Here is a 19,905-nt window from a genome sequence, read left to right on the forward strand (position 1 = left end):
TTTGTCTCTCAGTGTTTCTTTAACTTCCTGCCCTTTTTCAGTCACTCAGCCGGCCAAATTAGCCGCAATAAAAATGAGGCAGGAGAACGCAGGAAATGCGCCTCAGCGCAGCATTCAAGTCCAATTGCCGGGCCTCAAATGCAATTCGCGGCTGTCAGCGGGCCGAACATTAGACATCCGATGCCAAATGACTCCGGCCTGTCCGCTTGAGGTGTTAATTTGCCAGGCGAACTGTCAGCGCCAAAATTAAAGGCAACTGGCCGCCGCGGATTTGGTCGCGGATTCGGGCCTCCAGTTGCATTTGCAGACGCATTTGCAGTTGCGCATGCGTAGAGGAGATCCTCTTGCCCGGCAAATAGGCAACCGGTTTTCCAGTTTGTCATATTGCAGTGGAGATCGACTAGCTGCGGGCCGTTGATGGCTTGACTGTTGGCTAATTATGTGACGGCTGCTTAGATTGAGACATAACAAGAGGTGGCAGCCGACGGACCTTTCACAATGCCAGGCCAATTTAATTACCACTCCAAGGCATTCGGGGCAATCCCCGAAGGCTGAGAGCCTGATTTCGGATTCCTTTGTTATGACCGGCTCGTCTAGGGCAGCGGCAATAAAAGTGTCAGAAGTAACACTGTGTTATATAAGACATCGACATCGAGGGGTCCCGAAATCCCCCAGCTATTACCAGCCATAAAGGCCAATACTCCTGCGGGATTAGTCGGTGCTGGCCGGCCATAAACGCTCCAGAAGATCTAGCTCTGAACTGGGGGACAGCATCGCTGGCTTGAACAAAAGGGTTGTGTATAAATAAATAAAATTTCATCAATGCATCGACTGCGTCAATAACTTAAAGGATTACGCCCCATCCGAATGTCTGGGCTTAAATCATAAAAGATCTCCATCTCCCTTCTGTCGATCTCAACTCCCGCCACAATGCCATTTGACTTGCCCACAAAGCAAATCACACAATTTAATGGGCGACTCGGAGTCGGACTCAGTTGAAATTGGGACTGAGTATGGGATTGGGTTCGGAGCTGTTTTTCTTTGCATTTCCGTTGGCGTTTTAAGTCAAATTTATTTGGGCACTCAAAGGCCATAAAATATTTGTGGCCCAGGCTCGTTGTGAACTGCAGCTGTCATAATTTAAATTCATTAAAATCAAAGTGAATTTCCAAGTTATTTCGCCCGTTCCACAAACTGTCACAGAAACTTTTTATGTATCCCATGGGGTAATTGCTTCCATGAAGCACTAAACCAATTAAAATGCTACTCCAGTAGTTGGTCAGACTCCACACAAAGCGTGATTCCAGATTCCCGGAATAGGTATAGTGATAGAGATAGATTTAGATAAGGTTCTGAACCCCCCGATTATATAGTAGACCAACTCCATCTCGCCCAGGTAGAGTCATGAATGAAGCAATTTGCTGCGTCGCAACTACGTGAGTTTGATATGATTTTCACCCCGATTACTTTCCATTCAATCCAATCTCGACTTCGGCATCACACGTCGCAGTGCTCGAAAAAACGCACGGAAAATTAGTAGCAATTGGTTTAGTTCAGATGCGTTGGAAATTGAGATTTATTAGGCATATGCCACAGATCAGTTAGAACGATTAGAGCTCGGGTTCGACTACGTGTCCGGCATTGAAAGTAGCCGTTTTTTCTCCCAAACTGAATACTATATTCAGGGAAACTTCCCAAGATGCTCTGGCGAGTTTTATGAATGGAGGAATTAAAATTTTATTTTAATCACTAGCAAGGTAGCCCGCAGCTTCGCCTGCGGAAATTAAGATTAGCAATTTCCTAACTATATCGCTTAAAACTATACTTTTGATTAACTTTTTTATTTGCTACTTTATTTAAACTAAAACCATTCCACATTTCCACACCACCATAGAGGTAGAGGATTTGGCGCGTTTTTGTTTTTGTGGTTTCCCCATGTTATTAATTAAAGACATTATAGCTTTGACCTTTAAATGAAAGACTCGAGCAATGATATCATGCCGATCGTGAGGCTTCTGCCCTAAAAATAGTGCACTTTTAATTTCTTTCCATTTAGGATTACAGGTAAATGTAATAAAAAGATCAGGACGAACATAATAACGAACATATGTCATGGCATCTTGAGTTTTTTCGTGCATGTACCGTGGCGAGCCAGTAAAGGATGAAGGTAAAATTACCATCTGTCCAAACTGTGCTAAATCTACATCATTCCTACCTATAGCATCTTGAAGATGTATGTAGCTTTCTGCTCTCAGCTTTTTTTGATTTAGCCGAATAAAATTAAGCCTTTCTGTTTCTATTTTAGCATACATATCAACCAAAAATTGACTAAAGAGAGCTCTAAAATAGTGCAGGTGATTCCATACATTTTCTCTAAGCATTATTCGGAAACTGTAAAAATCTAACGCTGAGACTGTTTTCTTAACGTTTTTTTTTGAAACGGGGTCAATTTTGGGTATATCTATAGTGTAACCATCTTCTCCATGACAAAACATTAATGGATATTGTAGGGCGTCATAAGATCGGTGAAGTTCACTGATTCTTTTTAACTGATTATTATAACCCTCAATAATAATGTCCCTTTTTTCAAATTGTTGGTCAACTAATACCAAAGCGACCTCATTTGCTTTGGGGTGCGTTATAACGACCTCTATGAGCCCTAACAGGCTTTTTATTGGCGTGAATAACCATTTTAAATTGGCTACAATTCTTCGGAACTCTTTTAAGAGCAGTTTTAAAATCCTTAACATATGGATTACTTTCATGCAGCATCAACTGTAGTGATTTAACTAACGCATTTTTAACTCCAGGACTGTTTTTACACCTGAAATCGGCTTCTACATTGTCCTCACCAATAAAATAAATTTGGAGAAACTGAGCTTCTTCTTTAGAAGCTGGCAAAACGCTACCAACTATGTGGTTAACTTGCCCCTGTACTTTAAATGTGGGCATATAACCTTCATTAATAACTTTTGTCGCACCAAATGAAGTCATTTGAAAACAATTATTATATTTTCTGGTAAGCCCCATAAAATGTGTATGGTCTGGGTGATCACCATTTAAAAGACTTAAAAGAGGATCTGGTAATGTTTTAAGAGATGGAAGCTGGACTTTTCCCTCTTTGCAACACATACCTTTTGACTCTTCCTTCCATTTTAAGGCGCCACAAAATGAGCATCTCTTATTCATTATTCCAATATCAACTGATTTATCAGAATTGTATGCCAGATTTAAATCGTATAAAAAAGCGGAATTATGTTTTACTTTCCACGAATGTGCACTCTTTGTATTCTTTTGTTGTGTTTTTTTTGCAGTTTGAATTTCCTCACGATGCCTAACATGATAGTTCTTATTTTCAATCTTTTTCTGTTTTTTTCGAGAAAAATCAGTAAGTTCACCTCTTCTTTGAATGTTCTTTTTTTTCATAGAAGGAACTTCTAATATATTTTGAGTGGGAGAGCTTCTATCATTAAAGGTTTCAATAGGCTTGTAGACATCATAATGTCCACCAGATAAGCTTCCACTGAAACGAAATCTTTTTATGGTACTGCCCTCTGTACCAGCAACTGCAATGAGCGTTTTTATTAAAGTAAACTTCAATATAAATAGGGTACAATTTAGCAGCAGCTTTTAGTTCAGCATACGAACCAAACGTGTGCGGTTTAATCATGTCATTTTCATAATCCACAGGATTGGCATAATTATCTCCGTTAAAATTACATGTGTCATCAACAAATGAACTAAATTGGGAAACTATTAATCGAACTATTGATTTTCGAATGACTTGAGCATAACTTTCATTGTCAAACAAAACGTAGGACACAGCCCGGAATAAGCAAGCTCCATCACCTGTTATAGGTATAACAGAGTGAGGTACCGGAGCACCATCTATATTTAAATACTCTACTTCCATTGTAAGCAGTAAATCTAGAAAAAAATCAATATTTCAAAATGCTATTAAAATATACTTGTAATTTAAATAGTTATTTATCTAACTTTTTAAATATATAAGTTTTTGCAATAGTAATATTGATGTTTATATATTGCAAAATATATTGCAAAATAATTTCACACTGCACAACAAAGATTTGCAGATATAAAGATATTAATTCAGTTAGTTAAGACTAAAAAGTTACATGCGTATCATATGTTATTTAAATAATTTTCATGCAAAACTAAATGTAACTTAATTTTGAAATGTTAATAAATTTCAAGTTTTTAAGAAGTCTGCCGATTACAGATAGATTGTTTAAGGCAACAGTTTTGAAAATTATATTTTTCAAAATGTATAACGCTTAAATTACAATCTAACAAACAAAAGTTTGTAATTTTGACCATTAAAGCTATAGAAGCAGCTATAGAGTTATTTTCTAAACTCAAGGTCTAACCGGTTTAATATAACTTTTTGTTGTTTAGCTTTTGTAATAGGTTTAATAGACGTTACTCAAATTATTTTGAGATTACAGAGTGTGTTATACAAACTTCGCCTTGGCAACCAAAAAGCTAACCAAATTAAAGCTATTTAGATTTTAAAATATTAGGAAATTTTAAGTTTAAAAATAATCTGCCGATTACAGATAGAATGCTTAAAGCAACAGTTTTGAAAATTATTTTTTTCAAAATGTTAACGCTTATTTTCACAATCCAACAAACAAAAGTTTGTTATTTTGACCAACAGGTTATGTTTCACTTGAATTAATTACAGCAAACGGTCATTTAATGGGACGTAAAGAAGTATGCAAAAGAAAAAGATTATATTAATAATAAAGACAGGTGGGGGACGCCGTGAATCAAATTGTTTAAACATTTGCATTTGTTTAAACAATATGAGGCACGTGTAATAAAGAGCGTGAGAATCAATTGGTTTGAATATTTAATGTTCTTTTAATATTATCAATGCGATTTGAATTTTAAATGACAAAAATCGGTTACAAAATGTCTTAAATCTGCTGTGGAAATGTAAATTAAATATTCTTTTAGCAAAAGGATATCAGTATTATCTTGATTTTTTGGATATACATATTTCGTGCGTGTGTGTGTACATAGCAGAGCGAATCATTGTTTATTTTTGTTTTTTACAAATCCAAAGTTTGTAGATAACTCAACATTTGAAAACAAATGAAAAGATTTGCGATATAATCGATTTTTTAACCGCGCATTTTAAATTTTTTGTGACTGGTATTTTCATTTTTTCCCCTGCGCGGTCACACTTAAAATGCTACATACACTCATTTACGACTTAATGCAAAGTGCGAACATACATACAAACATATGTGGAGGCCGTGACGTCACGCATAAGAGAATTGGAAAATATTGGGGACTTGGTTAAGGAGGCTGAATTTCCAAAAAATTTAAATGCAGTTAGTTGCGGCTATGCCATAAGATTATGATCATAATTTTTTTAAACCATTTTAACAACATTTATAACAGAAAAATGGCAAAAGAAAGAATTTAAAAAAAAACGAATCGAATTTTGGGGCACTTTGGGGTCGTTTATTGTTTTAATTTGTACCTCACACACGTCTCCTAATTATTTCAGAATTATGCGGATTTTTCTAGATTTTTATGTCAATCCGCTCTGGTAGGAATTTACCACTGACCCATTTTTTATTCGAAGACTTTTATATAGTAGTTTAGAAGTTTAGATAAAGACAGGTGGGGGACGCCGTGAATCAAATTGTTTAAACATTTGCATTTGTTTAAACAATATGAGGCACGTGTAATAAAGAGCGTGAGAATCAATTGGTTTGAATATTTAATGTTCTTTTAATATTATCAATGCGATTTGAATTTTAAATGACAAAAATCGGTTACAAAATGTCTTAAATCTGCTGTGGAAATGTAAATTAAATATTCTTTTAGCAAAAGGATATCAGTATTATCTTGATTTTTTGGATATACATATTTCGTGCGTGTGTGTGTACATAGCAGAGCGAATCATTGTTTATTTTTGTTTTTTACAAATCCAAAGTTTGTAGATAACTCAACATTTGAAAACAAATGAAAAGATTTGCGATATAATCGATTTTTTAACCGCGCATTTTAAATTTTTTGTGACTGGTATTTTCATTTTTTCCCCTGCGCGGTCACACTTAAAATGCTACATACACTCATTTACGACTTAATGCAAAGTGCGCCAGCAGAACATACATACAAACATATGTGGAGGCCGTGACGTCACGCATAAGAGAATTGGAAAATATTGGGGACTTGGTTAAGGAGGCTGAATTTCCAAAAAATTTAAATGCAGTTAGTTGCGGCTATGCCATAAGATTATGATCATAATTTTTTTAAACCATTTTAACAACATTTATAACAGAAAAATGGCAAAAGAAAGAATTAAAAAAAAACGAATCGAATTTTGGGGCACTTTGGGGTCGTTTATTGTTTTAATTTGTACCTCACACACGTCTCCTAATTATTTCAGAATTATGCGGATTTTTTTAGATTTTTATGTCAATCCGCTCTGGTAGGAATTTACCACTGACCCATTTTTTATTCGAAGACTTTTATATAGTAGTTTAGATTACCAAATTATTTCTGGGTAATAAATATTTTTCGGAATGGCTAAGCAACTTCAAAGGCTCAATAAATTGCATTTGATTTGGGAGAGGCTGGCATCAAATGTTTATTGCGTACTTTTCTTGAATTAAAATCCACATTGAGGTCATGCGGGTTACCTTTTACTTACCGTATTTCTGTGTCCAACAGGCAATTTTATCTAATGGCATTTTTTAAGTAACCAGACCGTGTCGTAAATTTTTGTAACTCTAAAAAAAGAAGAAAAGTAGGGTCAATTTTTTGTAATCACGTCTTGGGAACATATGCTTTTGATTAAACTCGAATAAGCTAGTTTAATGAACAATATATAAGTTACTTGGAGTCGAAAAAATCAAAAATCTGGCTCCAATCCATTGCATTAATAAATTTTTATAGGACGATCAATTTATAAATATTGTTCGTACTTTATTATTCAATTGAGAGGTTTCAAATCTGTGTTGAAATTTTTGTATGCACCAACTTAATACACTGGCTTACAATGAGTAACACAGTTTTACATATATTTAAGTCGTAGCTTGTTAAGAAATAAGCTCTAGCTTCGATCCCAAAAATGTCGTCTTAAATCCGTAATTAAAAATGTTTATTTTTAAGAGATGATCTGAAAATTGATGCTGGTTGGGCACAACCTTACAAGGCTATCCTCCAGCTTTCCCATATAAATCCCCTTTGTCCACAGAAGCGATGCCTGCCCACGGAAAATATTAATATGCAAACGCAATAATAAAACCGCAAATGGAAAATGGCAAACGGCAGCGGATTGTCGTTCTCGCTGGCTTGCAAGTGAACTTAATTTACAATCGCGCTGAGAGTCATTCATTTGGGGCAAACACCTGCAAGTCGCGAGTTGCAAGTCGCAAGTTGCAAGTGGCAACCTCCTACCAGGCTTGTGGCCCAGTGCCTCCGTGTGTGGGGAGTGAATGCGAGCATATTGAAATGCATCGGGGATCGGGCGGCGGGCAGGCGTATATGATTTTTGATTTATGATCTGTCACAAAAATAGTTGCCCACCTTACAGCTCCCCCTTCTGCTCCCCTTCTGCTCCACTGTGCGGAATAAAATGCGTGCAAAGGAACTGCGAGAGAGGAACAGGAAGGCACTAAAAGATATTTACGATGCCCATGGTGCAGCAGCGAAGTTATGCATAAAACTTTCTATAGAAGTCAGAACTTGTGCCGGGCCTATCTTAACACGATCAAAGCCAGCCACAACAACAGAAGCAATCAATTTTCGTTGTTGTGATAGCCGCGGGTAGTCAGACAGTCCCCTCTCTTAACGCTTTTTATACCACCACTCCGATCCACTAAGCCTGGCCAAAAGGAGCTGCAGGCGAGGCGGCCGCTTAATAAATATGATAATGCAGCGCGCACATGTACTAGCTCCGTCGGCCTGCTCCACTAATTAATGTAACAGCGACATGGGCAGTCGCTGTGCCTAGACCATCCTGGATCTCGTTCTAGTCCTGGTCCGCGTCATGGTCCTGCCCCCCACCGCACTCCCCGCCACACACCCCAATAATAATAAATAGTGTCAAGATTAATTGAATCGTTCGCACTTTTGAGCGGCCAGTTGCCAAACAAACCCAGGGACTCTGGGAACAGACAGCGCGGAGAATGGGTGACACATGCTGCGACAAATGATATATCGTCATTTTTAAACTTTGCAATTTATTATAAATTTATTTATGCCATCGCAACCTGTCCAGGGCCCCTCCCTCCGTCGGTTTGGTTTGGTTTGCTTTCGGTATGCATTTCAAACAGACATTTCCATGGCGATCAACCAGCCCCTGTTGGCAAGTTGTACACAGAGAAAAATAAATTTGATATTTAGAGATTTAAATTTGTCTGTTCAATTTTTGTTAAAAAGAAATGTTGGCAGATGGACTGAAAGTTGGACTTTATTGCATGAGTAACAGAAATATAAAAATATATATATTCTTGACCACCTTTAACATCTGTTGGTAATCTACATCTCGAGAAATATAATAACTATACCCTCTATATTGATCCATTGACTTTTGCGTAACATAATATTTTAGACCACATTGTAAAATTCAACTATTTATATTGATTACAAAATATTTCCACCTCTTCCTTAAGCTGCTTTCGAATTTAAATTAATCCAAAAACCTAAAATTTATCAACTAGTGTTTTTCTCAGTGCCTGAAATTACAGCAACAAACTGTGGCAGCCGACACCTTGCAGCGCAGGCAGCGGCGTTTTATAGTTCATTAGTGTGGCTTTATAGTGGCATGATTTACGCACAAATGCGACCACAAAATAAAGCACTCAGAACTTGGGCCAACAAGTGCAAAAATGAGGAATATTTTTCGATTTAATTGCCCAACAGGAGAATCAGATTTCGCATACTCTTTTCAAGGGAAAGCGATTTCCCAATGATCAGTATTAAGCAAAATTGATTAACCTATTTGAAGAGATGTTTTCATTGGCTGTTAATAAACTTGTATAATAAAATAAATTGATTATTTTTATTTTTATTAAGGCAACCTTAACTGAACATCTGACATTAATTTGGATTTGACATGCAGTCTTTCGTCACAACTTAAAGATTTGAATTGCACTGACTTATTCATTTTATATGTAACATGTGCGAGACGAAGATGAGATGAGATTTATGGCCGACGGCAATAAAATGGCAAACGAAATATTAAAGTTGGTAATTAATCAAATGTCGGACTGTCCCGTTAAGCCTTAAATGCGCTTAAGTGTTACCAAAAGACTAAAAAACCAGATGAGAAATCATAAAAGAAAGCTAAGAGACGTTTAAAACAAAGCTCCTTCCTTTATTTTTTTTTTTATTACGAACGGGGCACTCAGCAGCGAATTTTTGAGTGAAATGGAAGTGCACGAAATCCGTAAGCCATCGGCATCGGCCCGCCAGTCCATCGATGTGAGTCAGTAGAATGTGAAAATAATCGCAAGCCTGCGCATAAATAATGGACTCAAGTGTCAAAGGGGCATATCATCAATTTGTTGAGTTCTTACCCCAAAACGAAATAAAAACGAAAACCAGTGCAGATCCCCCTCGGTACACATTTAAAAATAAAACTGCCATCGAGCGAGCGGAACGAAAGGGCAAACAATGCCCCATAGATGGAGAAGCTCTGGCTCCCAGCTCCCATCTCCCGGCAGCATTTCCAGATTTTTCAAACAAATTTGCTGAGTGCTTAAGTGCTTCCGAAACAGAAAACAAATCTGTGACATGTGTTTCTGTTTTCGGCGCGGTAAGCGGCGTGGAATGGTTTTGGATCCAAAGTGCCTGCAGGAGAAATGCAAAGAATGTCCCTGCCACACATCATCCTTCCACCTTCCACCTTCCGCCGTCGTCGACATTGTTGCGCTTTAAAACCGATTTCAGTCGCGGCCCTTCTTTTAAGCGGATTTCCCCCAAACAAGTGAGCCAAAACAAAACGACTGGCCAAGACGGCCTGATTTATGTGAGCTGCTTAGGAAGTGCCATGATGCCATGATGCCACGATGCCCAGTTAACAGTGATTGTCTCCGTTGCCGAGCATATACTTTTCATATTTTCCACGTTGAGGAAAAGTTGCTTTGCCTTTTTCCACCTGGCCCATAGCCCATTGCCCACACCAATCTTCCAATCAGCGGGAGAAAGGATCAGTGACTGCTGCAATAACAAAGGACAACTGAGAAAGGGGCTTACTGCCACAAATTGAGCAATACCCACTCTATATCCTTTGCCTATTAATGCAGCTATTTGGAAACTAATGAGAGCCGCACACAAAAAATCGAGAAAATAGAAAATAGAAAAGCCAAACTAACAACAAACAAATGGGACAGCAAAAAACAAATGGAGAGGCGGGCAAGCTGCACTCAGAAATCCGCTTACAGCGATGAGGATATATAGAGAACGCCATGGAAAATGGGATGAGGATGAGAATGAGAATGAGGATGAGTCGGAGGGCTATAGCTCCCAGCATTTGGCCAGAATGGAGCACGGAGAATGGAGAAAGGAGAACGGAGTGCAAATGAATGCGCATTTCAAATTAAGCCCTAATCCTTTTACAATTGATGCTGTGCAGCCAGCCATGTACCTGTGCTGGCCATATGTGTTTGAGCCAGTGTGGTGTGGTTACAGTTGGTACTCCGATCCTTGTTGTTCTGCTGCCAGGACTCCTGAGAACCGCTTGTTTTTGCTCTTTCGATTCCCTTTTTTTGAGCTGCAGCAATATGTTTGTATTTGGCCGGGGTTTTAGTAGTTGGGTGTGAGGGCAATATGTTTTCGGGTTATTGTCCATGTCTGTTCGGAGTATGACCTACCGCATGAGGGTTCTTCTTTCTCTCATCTGGATTAATAGGAGGTCTAAATAATACTCCAGTGCAGTGTGTTTATTTTTTTAAGAGTTTCGAGTTTGCTATGTCTAAGCTTCTGTTTTGAGAGATCTCAATTATCCACGGCACACTGCCATCACCACCCACGTCTTAAGATCCCAACCAAACTGACGAATATCCCTTGGATAAATATTCTAAGGCTAGACAAGATCCGCTAAAATATTAGGGCTTTGTTTTATTAAGGTGCAGATACTGCATGAGTGGAGAAAATAATGTATATTCTATAATGTTAAAACTATCATGGTACTAGCTATAATATGTATAACTTAGTTCAATAATTTTTGTTATGTTTATAGTGTGATATAGTTATTACAACTTCGATTGGGAAATAGTATTTAAAATACTAAGCCGTAAACATTCACGATTTTCTTAGTTATAAGAACACTATAATATATTTGTACTCAAAATCGTCTTCAAGGGGTTTCTCTTAAATCAACAAAATAATGTTATTCTCTATAGAAATGCCAATGGGAAAATTAAAAAATATGTAATTAGGCTTGCAATAAATTGATCAATATCAGTATTTTAATTATTGTAAATGTTACTCTTTTGTGCCTGTGAATAAATTTTTGGAATTTTTACATCCCATCGGCATTTTTTATAAAACATACATATATAGGAATAAAATTTAAGTCCTTAAAACATTAAAACATAAAAACAATGTATCGCTTGAATAGTTTTTTGTTAAATATTTTAAAATTTAATATGGTTCAATTTATTTTCATTCAAGATCCAACAAAATCCATTATCTTTTAGTACTTGGTTCTTAAATGTTCCCCCAAATGAACCACAAATCGCATTTTCACTCGCTCCATAAACGCGTTTCGTTATGCTGCAGTGAACCGTTCTGACCATCAGCATTCCTGGTCGTACTCCATGTTAAATACAGATCCCCTATGAAACTCCAACCACACCTTGTTAGTGACTCCATAGAAATGTTACATCTGCCTTTGGGGGAGGGCGGGGGACAGGGGCTAAAGAGCATTTCAAAATCGAAAAGCGTTGCGAAACGGGGAAAATTTGTTTTTCCTACATAAGTTAACACATTGTAAGTGACAAAGTATGCACAAAATCAAATAAGAAATTCGTTACAGGCCGCCTGCCTGCAGCGGGCTTAATTTCAAACAGGATTTACGAGGTTGACACACATTTACCGGGGATGTCGGAATACGAGGGATACCAGGGATGTCAGGGATGCCAGGGGACACACACGAGGGCCTAGGAAGTCATGAAAAGAGCAAATCGCTTGTGACGAACTCGAATTTTCAACGCTCGACTGACGACTTCCACTGTGCGATGTGCGTAGAAGATGCCAAAGTGCTAATGAAATGTCCTTTTTGGCTCAGACCAGATCAGCTCAGTCGAGTTCTTTCTTTCCGTAGATATTCAGCTGCCCCGGAGCTCTGATCCCAAGCGATCCGATCTTGGCTGTGTGGCGTGGCGAATGGAAATGCGTCTCGCAACGCAAAATTGTTCGCTCAATTGCGTTTTGGGAGGAACAGAGGAACTATGTATGCCACCAGGAGGCTTGTCTGTAATTTGTTGCATGCCATGGACGCAATTTGCCGGCCACCTCAAGTGGAATCCGGGCATTAATATTCAATTTTCCAAGTGTAGTACTTAGAGCAGCTTAGAAGAGCCTGGACCGACTCTAAAGTCGAGTGTGTTCGGCCCAATTAGCTGCAATTGTTGGCAATTGCCCTGCATGCAAAAGAGGCTGCCACATCTGCTCTACTTTCAGCCGGACATAGTTTCAACTCAACTAAGTCGGATCAACATGAAGAGCTTAGAAATGTGTTCTAAAATAATGTATAAGTCTTTTTCAGAACTCATGAATATAATAATTAAGGCACTGCATTCGATTATAAGTAGAGGTCGAACTATATGAAATCATATTCTGAAAATTCGATTACCAACAACCCTTAAGTAAACACAAACATTTTTTATAAAATGTTAATAAGAACTTATTTGTATCTAATTATGATTTTATAAAAAGTAAATAGAGTCCAATGCAAGATTTTAATTTTTAATTGACTTCTAATTTAAACAATCATTTTATAGGGCCTCATAGTTGTTTAAAGAAAGAAATATATCAATTCCAGCAAGGTATTAAGAAATCCAAATTACAATTTAAAAATCCTTAATATTTTACAACATAAATAATATTAGTTCCTTTCAACGATTGTATTTAGTTAGACAACTAAATTCAAAATACTCGTTATAATCGAGAATTAAATAATGATGAAACTTATTTATTTCTAGACAAGTCCCTTTTTTTTACTGTATTAATATAAGGTACATTTAAATTTGTGGATTCCTCAAGGGCGTGATCGACTGGTAGCTCTGCAGCTGGGGATTATTCCACTACCGAACAGATGCATCTTTTTGTTTCGCCTGACAGCTGAACCTGAGCGAAAACCGCAGAGTATTAAAACACTATAAGCAACAGTTAGCTTCCGACTAATTCGCAAACAAAACAAAATTCCAGGATGGCACGCAGCACGAGTTAGAATGTCTTTAAGGAGACAGTTCTGAATCCTTCGAGACACTTTGTCGCAGCTTGACACTGTGTTTGGGCCAAAATATTTGCAACGTATGAGCAGGCGGTCGCCGTGAATTCCTCGAAGCCAGAAGACACAAAAGATTTAGCAGAAGTCGAAGGACTACCGAAACGGAGGCAGAAGCCTTGAAATTGCATTTTATGACATGCCATTAAGTTGATTGCAACTGCACCGAATGCGACGGCAGCTCGGAGCGTGCCAAATCGGACATCCAGCCGGCAGTTGACATTTTCCAGCGACTAACTAGGCACAGGGATTGGGATTCGGGCTCAGGAATCTGGACACTCTACTATGGACCTGGACCTGAACCTGAATCTGGACCCTAAACCCTGCGCATGCGTGGCCAATCGCGGTACGTGTGTCCAGTTTTCCACTGCACGCGCACAAAGCGCAGTTAGTCACAGCAAATTATGACGGGGTGGAGGAGGGGCAGCGGATCTCGCCTTGAGCGGCACTTAGTGCACCCACCTGGTAGCCGGGACAGCCATTATCCTTTGGCAACAAAAAGCGTGGCTAAAGGTCCGAGCCAGCTAAGACAAATGTCACGTGGTCCGAAGGCAGAACTTAATGCCGGCCATTGTTAATAAGCGTGCCGAAATGGGCATCTCGTTGGGGGAACTGGAATGGGAATGGCAATGGGATCGGGGATGGTGGACAGGAAGTGATGTAAAGTGATTCACTGTGAATCCGGTCCAGGGAAGTCAGACTCAGAGGCTTCCGCTGCAGGGTCTCAGATTTACAGGCGAACAGAATTTGAGATGCAGTTGGAAGGGGACTAGAGTTGTGAAAGTGATATTCTTTTATGGCTATTGTGTGTAAAAAATATTCAAATTAATTTGGTTAAAATAAATACAATACAATTCAATAAGCACAACAAACGAAGTAAGAATAACTTTATAGATATTTAATATGCAGTAAATATAATAAAAAATGTTATATGAGGAAAAATATAACACAAAGTAAATTCAAAATCATATTTTTAAGACATTGGATATTATTTTTTACGAGAGACAACTAGATAAATAACTATATATTTGAACCAAACAGGAAAAGGATATTTTCGTCATTAAAAAAAATGAAGTAAATAAAAAATGTTTAAAATAAACAAGTTTTTTAAATATTAGTTATAATAATAATAAACTACTCCTTACTTCTTATTACTAACTTACTATGCACGTGATTATATTACATTTATATTACGTTTATCGAATTAACTATTAAGGCCATTTAATTATAATTTTTCAAAGTATTTAAAATGCCACTTTACACTATTAAATTTGTAAGGTGTAGATACACAAATAATATTTACAAGACCGGATTTGGTCTACATATTTGTTAAAAATATAGAACTAAATTAAAAAAAACAAACATCAAAGTAAACAAAATATTATTATCTGCTCTGCTGACAATTTATGCTTTATATTTCTCGTTTGTGAGCCAGCTGCAAATGATTACGACTTTTTGTGGCAACAGCCAAGCAACAAACAGACGTAAGCCAAAGGCGATTCCGAAAAATGAAATAAAGTGAAATTATTAAATGTTTAATGCAGCGCAACATGCAATGCAATTACTCGCGCTTGGTGGAAAGGGAATGGAAATTCTGGGGATAAAGAACTACATGCAAAAGCGAAACTTGTGACAAAAGCGCGGAAAAGCAGAGCCGGAAAACTTTTGCCATGATGATGAAAACCGTTTTGTGCGGGCTTAAGCCAATTTGTGCCAAACACAGAGTAGCAACAAGTCGGGCACAGAGGAAAATAGGGGGAGATCTGTGTGAGATAGAAGCGGCAAAAAAGCAGCGAAAATGCCAAATTAAAGTTGCGACGAAGTTGTGGGCAAAGCGGCTTAAAGGCAACTGCCAAACCCCTTGTCGCATAATGAGAAGAGTTTTGCGTGTTTCTCCGTGAGTTCTGAAATTGGCAATCGCAGTTTCTCCCCCTTCCCACCATCAACTGCCCACCGATTAGTGTGATAAAATCAGACTCGAAATTGAAGGGCCTGCAAACCTGATTAACGCATGAAAACCGACGGGGAACCAGAACTTCCACTTGCTCGTAATTTTTGGCAATTTCACGGCAATAAAATCACAAGCGTGCAAAATCAGAAATGATAACATTAGCGAAGGCAGCGTGAAGTGTGCAGGTGGAGGAATTACACAATATTTAGGCTCAGGACATGGCCTTAATCTCTCACCGCTTTTTTTTTTTGGGGCGTCGCCCTCTTAAACAGCTGCAATTTTGATATTAAAATATTTATTAAACTGGCTCGTTTCGGTCTGTGAACAGCTTTAGGCTTTCCTTTGCTCGCTTTTATTTTTGGCTCTTTTTTTTCTGGTGAGGTGTGAACGCGTCAATGTGGCCATGAAGCCAAGGGCTCAGCTCAGGCTCAGTCTGAGTTTCAGACAACAGCTGTTGGCCTTTGCCTTTTTAGCTTGGTTGTTTTTTTGTACATTTTGCCCAGCGTAATTAGGCACCTCTCTGGGTAATTAATAAAAATGATACCCGTAACAGTAAACTGTGGCAAGTGAGGGAAAAGCGCCCTCAGCGACTTGATTGCGTGGCAACGCAGGCAGGGATGCCTCTCTAAGGCAAAAATGTGTAATAATTATGATTAAAGGGGCTTGGGCTTGGGCTTTTGCCTCCCAGCCAGTTTGTTTACCAACTTTCTTCGGGGGCAACGTGGGAACGCCTTCGCTCTGAATAGATTGCACTCATCTGATGCGATTGTTGTGGCTGTCAAAATATTGAAAGAACCACCTCAAAGAAGCCGTCCTCAAGATTCGCACACTCATTGGGCGGCGAGCATCAAAGTTGGGGGGGGGGGAACGAGTATATAAAGTGTATAAATACAACATGACAGTCTTCCCACCTTTATTAACTAATTTGCTAAGGTCGAGCGGCGTTGGCCAAAGACTTCTAATTGCCATGGTTCTTGGCCGCACTTGTAGCCACACACGAAGAAACCAGGTTGACAAACGCACCTTAATACGATTCCCAAGCCGAAATTGTCAACGTCATCGTTTTGGGACTTGCGTGTGGTTCGAAAGTGGAACAATGGAGTTGGGTGCCACGAAAGAGAAGCCTTGGGAGAATGTCGCCTTAGATGCTATTGTCACCTGAACAGGACACTGGTTTGTCCTTGTTTTGCCCGTTGTCCTTGCACCATTGTTTGTGCCATTTTTTGTTTCCTTTTCAGAGCTGCCTCGCATTTCGGTTTGCGGCAATTACGACTCATCTCCTGCACTTTGCATGAGTCGCCCCGTTTGATCCTGGCTGCTCCTTGCCCCTTGATTGCCACCGCCTTTGAGGCTTTGTTGTTCGTCGGTCGATTTGTTTTCATTTGAAACTCATTTGCCGCACTTGCGATGCCTTAAAGTGTTTTCTCGGCCTTTCGCATCTCCACGTGCAATTGTTTCCGCCCAATTGCCGAACGGGAAAATCCGCAAAAGAAAACCCTGCCGAGATGTGTGCCTGTGTGGTCCATCGCCCAGGCTCTGGCCATCGGTGGGAATCCGAATCAGTGCAGTTCAGAAAGCATTGCATTTTGGTGCTCGACTTTGCATATGCTTAACATACTAGCCTCTGCTTTCGATCCTGATGATGTTGGTTTGGCCCACTGCAGGGGGCTCAGTCGGTCACTAGAGATGCACAGTGGAAAGGTTCTATGAATGTCGTTACGTTTTCGGACTTAACTCAGGATGGAGTAAAGATTACTTTAAAATATTCTATAAATTCTAACTTAATTCCTGCTAAATGTCATAACCAACATACACAAATTAAATTATTATTACAAAAATAGTTATATATTATTTTACATATTGTATTTGGCATATTTAAAAATCATTTCAAAAATACAATAAACAAAAATGAATTTAGCTAAACAAATTTAAAATAATATTTCAAGATTTTTTAGAATTAAAAAACTATTTATTAGTGTGCTGAGATATTCACTTCTCTCATTAAAAGTAATTTAAAATCTTGTGATTTATTGGGTTTCCTTTACTTATATATTGATTTCTGATTTTAACTGTATATAGTTACAGAAATCAACTTTTATTTGTTTTCTATTTTTTTTTTTCTTTAAGAAATCCAAAATTGTCCCACCGTATCTTAGACAATTGTGTGCCCAAATGGATGTCGGTAGCCAAAACTGTTTTGCATGATTGACTGTTTGACATAATGAAACGCATGCGAAAGCAAGCGGAGCCAAAAGCTGGCAAGTAACCAGATTTGGCCGGCCGCCCCCGTACCGCCCCCGATCTCTACCCCCTCTCCCCCTCCCATCACCAATCACGGGCTTTCCAGCGGTCCCATTCCAGACCCACGCAGTGCAGCAGCCGCTCCATCGGCGTTGTTTTTGTTGCTGCCGGTGCTTCCACTAATCAAGTGCAATGTTGGCATGGCCATGGGCCAAGTCCAGGCTGCATACTCAATGCACGGAAAAAAATCAAAATACATTTTGTAACATTTTACATCTATAAATTACACAATTCAATGGTAGCTTTGTAAACTAAAATCTTAAAAAAAATGTAGAAGTTTTCTATAGACCTGATAAATTTTAAAATTATATTTAGAATATATATAATGGTGTTTAAACGACAAAATTCAAGTAAAGCAAGCTTTACATCTCGAGTTCATTTCTGACATGTTTATTAAAGGAAAATTTATAATATCATAAACTAATGGTAAACTTATCTTCAAAGCAATGTTTAATATCAATATCATTTGAGAATGAAAGACATGGATGTCATATGAAATATGGTTATGAACTTTAGGAAGCTAAGAAATGCTTAATAGTTTTTAAAACTACTACTATTTTCTATGTAGATGGAATCCTTTTTTTTCACAGAATATCGATAATAAGTATTTTCTTTCTGTGCACTTTACGAAATACTGGGAGCCTGCTCTCTCATTGTGGCCAGTCAGTATTGTGGTTTCGCCTGCTGCCTTTTCTTTTATCAACGCTGGCTCAGATCCGGGCTGTCACTCGCCTCCTGGTGGGATGTTCCGATGTTCTGATGTTGGGAAGTTGGGATGATGGGATGTTGGGATGCTGGGATGTGGGGCCGTTGCCCGTTGGCCGGTGACCATTGGTGTTCGTTACGTTGTTGCTGCCCCTGAGCTCTAATCAGTCATTGCACAACACGGAGCAAGGCGAACTCGGTCAGTCAGTCAATCTGACCAGGCCAGAACAGAATAGAACAGAACGAACAGACCTGGCCAGAACAGAAGGGAGCAGTACTGAACGGTCCGGAACAGTTCAGTTCATCAGCTCCAGTTCACTCGGGGGGCTAATGAAAATGAAAATCTGTGTCATTGTGCTTAGTTTGCATATTGAGCAGGTCGAAGGGGACTCTGGCTGAATGCAGCACTTTCTTCTGCTCAAGAAGCACACAAATTAGCCCCGACATTCTGAGCCAGATGGTCAAGTAATTGCTAACGACAGCAGAGAGGTAGGCCGAACAAGTGGAAAGCACTTCAAAGCTTTTTTCTCTGTTAACCTCGGAAATAGACCACAAAAAACCAGAGAATTTATACTCTAAAGTGCACTAAATGTATACGAAATTGTGGGCAGAAAAGATTCTGGCTACCATGAATCACACAATTAATTTGGTTTACTTAATTGTTATCTTATTCTGTTTGGTTTCAATATACTTTTTTTTGAAGCAATTTGTTATTGAAAAAAAAAATTATTAAAATCTGGGAAATGGTGTATTGTATTTATGAGTATTTGTCATTCTTTGGCCTTAACCATTTCAGTTTGTATTTAATAAAGTACAGCCAAATTGGCAAGTGTACACAATGCATCGGCATTTGAGGGTAAAACCTTTGATTCCTGCTGATAATTTATGTATGAGCTCAGTGCAAAACGTGTGTGGGCTCCGAATGTCAGCAGTGCCAAGAGGCAAGCAAGAGTCAAAGAAAGATGACAAGAGCGGAGCTATTAAAACAAACGCCCACCGACGAGTCGGCCTGGATGACATGCATTGGCCGGGCGAAGTGATGAAAGTGTTCCACAATCACCAAAGACAACACTGGCGGCACCTTCAGAGGGAGTCGAAAAAAGAAATAAAGGCAGGCACCCACGCACCACAGGAGCGAAAAAAGAAGTACCGACCCGAGAACGAGGGATCCGATCCGAGGCGTTACTAATTCGTGTCACATTTTTTCCTACTGCCCGTTTCGCCGGAAAATTTGCTACACTTGTTACACGGTTCACACGCCGCCCGAACATCTTCCGGCTTTATTCTCTTGATTTTTTGCCTTTTGGCAATGATATTTGCGGTAGGTCGACATCATCGATCGAGCGGGCCATTCATCTTCGCAGCGGCTGCCACCGATGACAGTAGTCGAAAAGAAGATCCCGAGGATATGGGCGGATAGATGTCCCCTCTGGCATTACTAATTGCCGAT

This window comes from Drosophila rhopaloa, unplaced genomic scaffold, assembly GCF_018152115.1.
Source record: "Drosophila rhopaloa isolate 14029-0021.01 unplaced genomic scaffold, ASM1815211v1 contig_115, whole genome shotgun sequence".
Taxonomy (NCBI): domain Eukaryota; kingdom Metazoa; phylum Arthropoda; class Insecta; order Diptera; family Drosophilidae; genus Drosophila; species Drosophila rhopaloa.